The sequence below is a fragment of the Orbicella franksi genome, unplaced genomic scaffold, assembly GCF_964199315.1.
Source record: "Orbicella franksi unplaced genomic scaffold, jaOrbFran1.1 SCAFFOLD_73, whole genome shotgun sequence".
Taxonomy (NCBI): domain Eukaryota; kingdom Metazoa; phylum Cnidaria; class Anthozoa; order Scleractinia; family Merulinidae; genus Orbicella; species Orbicella franksi.
Window position 1 is genome coordinate 31,934 of NW_027670668.1, and position 6,000 is coordinate 37,933.

Genomic DNA, 6,000 nt, shown 5'->3' on the forward strand with positions numbered 1-6,000 from the left:
GTCTAGATTTGTCCTATTTAATTTGTTTTAATCACGACTAGGACTTCACGCAGACTTCCGTTGCCAAGTTCTTTCCGTGATTGGTTGAAAAATTTGAAAAAACAATTTGCCGTGATCCTATTGGCTGAGACGTGGGTAAAAAACCAACGGTTGCACTAAAAAGACTGACTTTAAAAAAGTTTCCTTTGACAATGGACGACTACGTTCGATTGCCGAAGACTTTGTTCCAAGAATTTGTTGTTCTTTGGAGACAGGTTGAGTCCATGGCGCCTACGCTTTCGGACGATGCCCAGGAACTTATTGGAAAAGTTCGTGACACAATTGGCAAAATTAAAATTCAAGTGAGCTCATCGGAATGTGAGATCCCGGGTATGTTTAAATAGCCATTGAATATTCTGCTTGACTTCTCTCCAGAGTACCTTTTTAATTAGGGACCAGACGCATAATTTATCCCCAGTTGAAAAGTCTTACTAATTCCTCTTTCCAGATTCTCCAATCACTGACCAGCCATCCAGCCCACCAGGTAATTTTGATTAATGCATTCTCGAGTTTATGTATACTAATGCTTGTCCATACAAATTAGAATTTTTTTATTCATTTCATATTTAGATACGGATATGCTACCAGCTAGTGAAGTACCCTCCAGGGAGGTACCAGTGCCATCTGCAATTAACAAGACACAAGAGACCGACACAACAGGTTGGTATGAAAAGGGAATTTAGCTCATACTGTGACAGTTGAATAATGTCAAGGGCAGATCTAGGGAAAGGGTGGAGGGAGTGTGCATCCCCCCTGTGATGAAGCCTTCTCTGTATTTGCTTTTAAAATTTGTGTACCTCACCAGTCAGTTATGCCATTCCTTAGTGGTGCACCCCCTTCTACGAAAAATCCTGGATCTGCCCCTGAATTTACCCACAATTTGAAAATTTTTCATTCCTCTCCCCAGGAACCCGAGCCAATGATCAGCCCACCAACCCAACAGGTAATTTTAAATGCAGCTCTGAGTTTTCGCAAAAACAAATGTAGGCTAATGCCTGCCCATTGTGATAAGTTAACCCTTTACCCCTCAGGCGAACGGCAGTTTTTCCCAAATCAGCAAATAAAGACACTCTGCCTGTGTACAATATGCCATTTGAAAGCCACTAATCAGCTTATTTAAGAATTGACATCAGCAGCTATGAAGAAGGTAGACATTTTAAGAGAAATTGCTTTAAAATGTGAAAATGAATGACTTCAAAAATGTGTCAATCTTCTACTATGTTAGGTATACCACTAAACTATAGCTTATCTAGCAGCTCTTAATGCATAGCTTGATATGAAACAAGCCTTGCATTCCATTTGCATCCTGAAAAAGGAACTAAAAACTTCTGGGGGTGGTCAAACATGTCTTGGATGGGAGGGGGTCAAAATTTTATGACTTCAATGAGCAGATCTTCACAAGACAATTTTCATGGCAAAAATTCATAGAATTTACGACCTTGACCTTATTCATAGAAGTTATGACCTTGTGTGCCCATTTGCACTCTTAGAGGGTAAAGGGTTAAATATTCATGTCACTTTTTGACACATAGTTCCCAAGAGAGCTTGGTGTGAGAACAAGTAAAAAGGGGGCCTGGGGGTAAAACATTTTTTCTTCATTCACTTCATTTAATTCAGATACTCTGAGCTCTTGGAATACCCTTTAACTTAATTCTGCTTCTGAGGAATATTGACTTGTTTCATTAAGCTATGCACACTGCTTACTTAATTTAAAAAGCAGGTATGCTGATTAGCCAGTTGAGTCCAACTGTTCCCAAATGGTTTCTTTTTTAGTAAGTACAACTACACCACAAGAAATGTCTCCAATCCCAATGGATACATCAGGTATGTTAAGAAAACAATACATTTTTAATGACTTTTCAATGAATTTAATGAGTTATATTTCAGTGAACACAATGAGCCTATGAGCTGTTACAAAACAATAAGTGGCACTTGTACAGATTACTCGTATCCTGCAACTTCAGAAAATATCTATGCACTTGAGGGGGGGTTCAAACCTAAACATTTGTCATAGTAAGTGTGGGGGAAACTGTAATTTACAGGGCTTAAGCAAAAAAATACTCTGGGAAGGCTATGGAACTGATATTTTCTTGAACACATAATAAGTTAAAAGGCCTTAAATATTGATTATGGTCTTGCCAACTTGCTTGGACTGCAGATAGAGCAAGAACTAGCAGAGTGAAAAAGAGGAAACGCAGGGTTCAGAAAAAGATCAAATGTTCTAAGGTAACCTTGCATATTAATCAACTGAGTTGATGTGCAATGTTGAATTTTTTAAGACGAAATCCGATAGGAAATTGAGCAATTTCAGACTTTTGTGGACAAAAATCTTGTACCAATACAATGTTAAGTATATTAAGATCCTTTTTGCATTTTCTTAAAGCTAAAGATATAAATAATTGCCTGAAATAACACCAAAAACAATTTTCCAAAGGAACTGGAGAAAATGAATTTTGAAGTTCAGAGAAATAGTGCAATCACAGGTAAAATTTCATTGTCAGTTTTATTTCACCAGTACTTTCAAGTGTTTCTTATGAACTTCAAACTTTGTTTTTGACATTTGGTGTTGTAAGAAATGATTTCTTTTGAGAAGATATTCAAAATAGTCACACAGAAGTTTGCAATATGATGCAAATAATCTTGGTACAAAGTTTCTGTCCACTTGTTACTCGAACTTCTGGTGTTCTTAATTCTTTGACATAATGGAGTAAAACAACTACTAATAGGTTATTACAATTCAAACTCAAGGCATGTACAGAATACCAGAGTCTGGGTATATAAGCTGTCATGATTTATTAATTATTACATGTTGGCTAGCGAGATAAAATGAAACCTCCAAGATGCTTATAAACTTTCAATCTCAAAGGAATCTCCACATACACCACCAGCTGCCTTGGAAAGTGAATCAGTCCCTCAGGTAAACTTTGCAGAAAACAAAGAATTCAAATATTTGAAGGAGCATTTGGCACCTATTAAAGATCCATCACTTAAAGCAGCCATTTACATGACATATCTGGAAAATTGTGATTTTAATACCACCATGGCACCCAATTCAATCATTCGGTTTGACAATGATGATGTGACAGAACTTCTCTCTATTGAGGACAATCCTGACATGGCAATACAGGTAAAAAACTTTTCAGAATCACAGTGTGTTAAAATAACATTTGTATCATCCTGTTAAGACATTGGTTGGCTCTTTTGTAAATTGCTACTTAATCTCATGGAACCCTAATTGGTAATTCTCCCATAAAGGCATATAAAACAATGACAAAGGTATTATGGGCAATTCCACTTCACCACAGATTAATCAAAGTTTACAGCAGCTCATCAGTATTATATCCCAAAACATTTATATTGAAATTGTCCATCATCAGCCATCTTCACAGATTCTAGGAATTTATCAACATTTACATGTTATAACCTAGAATACCTTCTGCCATTGTTCCATAAGCTTTGAACTACCTTGCTGAAATGGCTGGATCTGAGTACTTAATTTATGCATGATAATTTAAAACAATAGTATATTTAACATATAATTAAAATTATTACAGGGCTTATTAGCTCACACCCGATGTGCCTTACAATAATTTTACAAATTCAGAACTGAAACTGTCACTAAAACCCTAGATAAGCGCCAGCCTGATGAGCCACTTTGCTCACATGCAGATAATAGCAAAGTTTGTCTGCTGTATTTTGATTGTTCCTTATTACATAATATACAGATTTAGCCAAGCCTAAAAGGGGAGCTCCCGGGTCATGTTGTTCAAAACCCGATTAAGCTAACCCAGGATAAGTCAGAGATTTGATTTGATTTTTGTAACTTTGCAGTGAGGTTTTCTGTTTATATAGTTTGGCCTCCTCTTTTGAGTTTGAATAACCTCAAACTACACAAAACACAAGCAGTGAATTAAATATTATGACTATTACCTGTTAGGTTATTGGAAAATTACATCAAGCCTTGCAGCAAAGGTATCAACTTGCCACACAGCAGGCTTATGCCATAGGTGGATTTCTTACAGAATGCATAGCCCAACACCATAGTGAAAGCATGCCAGATGTTCCTCAGCAGCGTTCTCGTGGAAGGCCAAACTACAGTTCTATTTTAGATATTCTTGATGGAATAGATGAACTTGGAGCATCATCATCTAATCTCCATGACCAGATTGCAGTTTTCAATTCAGTTTCCAAGTTCCCATTGCTAAATTATGTGAACGAGCCAATGAGCCATTTTGTTAGTGCTGAAGTACGGTCAGCCATAGTTAATTTACCAGCAAGAATACACCATACGTGTGATGTGCCCAGCAACATCTACGAAGCTTACAACAATACAAGTCCATACAGATCTGTGGTGTGTGATGATGGAGGTCCAGAACTTTCCGAAAAAATATGTTATCCCACTGTTATTCCCTGTGATGGTGATGGTTTGGTTATGAACATTAATATTGATTCTGACAAACCCCTAGAGAATGCAGTTTTCACCCGTCTTTTTGGAATAGATGCACCGGAGTTGGCAGCAATCCATTTTGTGAAAACAGATGATTTAAAACATGTTTATTTAAAAAGAATGGGTCACATAAGCCTCTGTGCAGTTCATCTTTTCCTGCGCTTGTTTGTTCTGCAAGGAACAGCTGATCTGTGTGAAGAAATTCCGGCGGAGGGAATAGATCTCCCTCACGATTACTATGGCCGCCCGTTAAAGGAATTTTGGTTCAAGTATACGACACCACCTTCTGATGAGATGGAGACAAGATTCCTTGAGTTTGTTGAACAGCTAGTCAGTACTCAATCAGAGCTACGCAAGAGGCTAATGTCACCATTTCCAGTATGTAATGCAACTACAACGAGTCCTTTCTTGTTATCACTCAATGCACTCCTTGTTGTAACTGGTTTTTGCCATGTTTTCACGAGATACTGCCAAGACAAGCTACTACTCGGTCTACAGGGAGTGGCAAAAGAGAAAAAAATGGGTCCAATCTGGTGTGGTGCCTCTAGAAATTTCATTTATGGGTGCAATTCAGATAACAGTGCTGACCACATCTTGAAGCATTTTAACCTTGAGACAACTAGGAATTTGCAGCGGAAAGGATATCCTTATAACAAGTCCAGTGCATTCCTACCTTGGCATGAGAGAAAAACTACCAAACAGATTTGTTCTAACCAAACTACCCGAGCACAAGCTCATGAGCACCAAACTCAGCATTTACCCAAGAAAGAACCCCAGTTTGGAATTTACAACGAGATTACAAGGTACTAGATAAATATAACAGACCTGGTTGTTCAAATGCCGAATGCCAAAAATTAAAATCAGTATTGAAAAACCATTCTGTAACACATGAGAAACAGTTTTTATCACATTTCCAAACACCAAGAACAGAGTTGAGAACATGATGTGTAGTGGAGTATTTATGATGAACTTTGGAATGTTTGGAAACGTGATAAAATACAGCCTCAAGTGTTTGATATATCTCTTCAATCAAAACCAAAACTAATACAAGAAATACACTCGTAAGAATCTATGCTAAATAAGATCTGATATCCAGACACAGTCGCAGTTATGATTTCCATTGTTTCAAATTGATGAATTATTAATGAGTTGCAGAAGGAAATGAAGAAGGCTGGCCTTGTGCACTTGAACTGAAGACAAACTTTTCCTGGAGAAAATAATCGTAACGTAACATAATAGTTGTTGACCTCATGTTATCACTGTCTAATGTGAAGGAATTTAAGAGAGCCATTTGTGTTTTCTCAGTAATTCAGGTGGGGGTGTTTTAATGATCCAAGTGCTATGACCAACCTTCCAACAAGTAAATAGGTCCTTACACTTTGTCAATTAATATTTACAGGTCAGGTCATCCAGAAAAGAATTTTGAAGTGGTTAAAACTGGCGAGGCATTCCTTCAAGTCCGACCTAGTCTAGTGGTTGGGGTGGGTGGAGTGGACACTGGTCTAGGTTTGTTC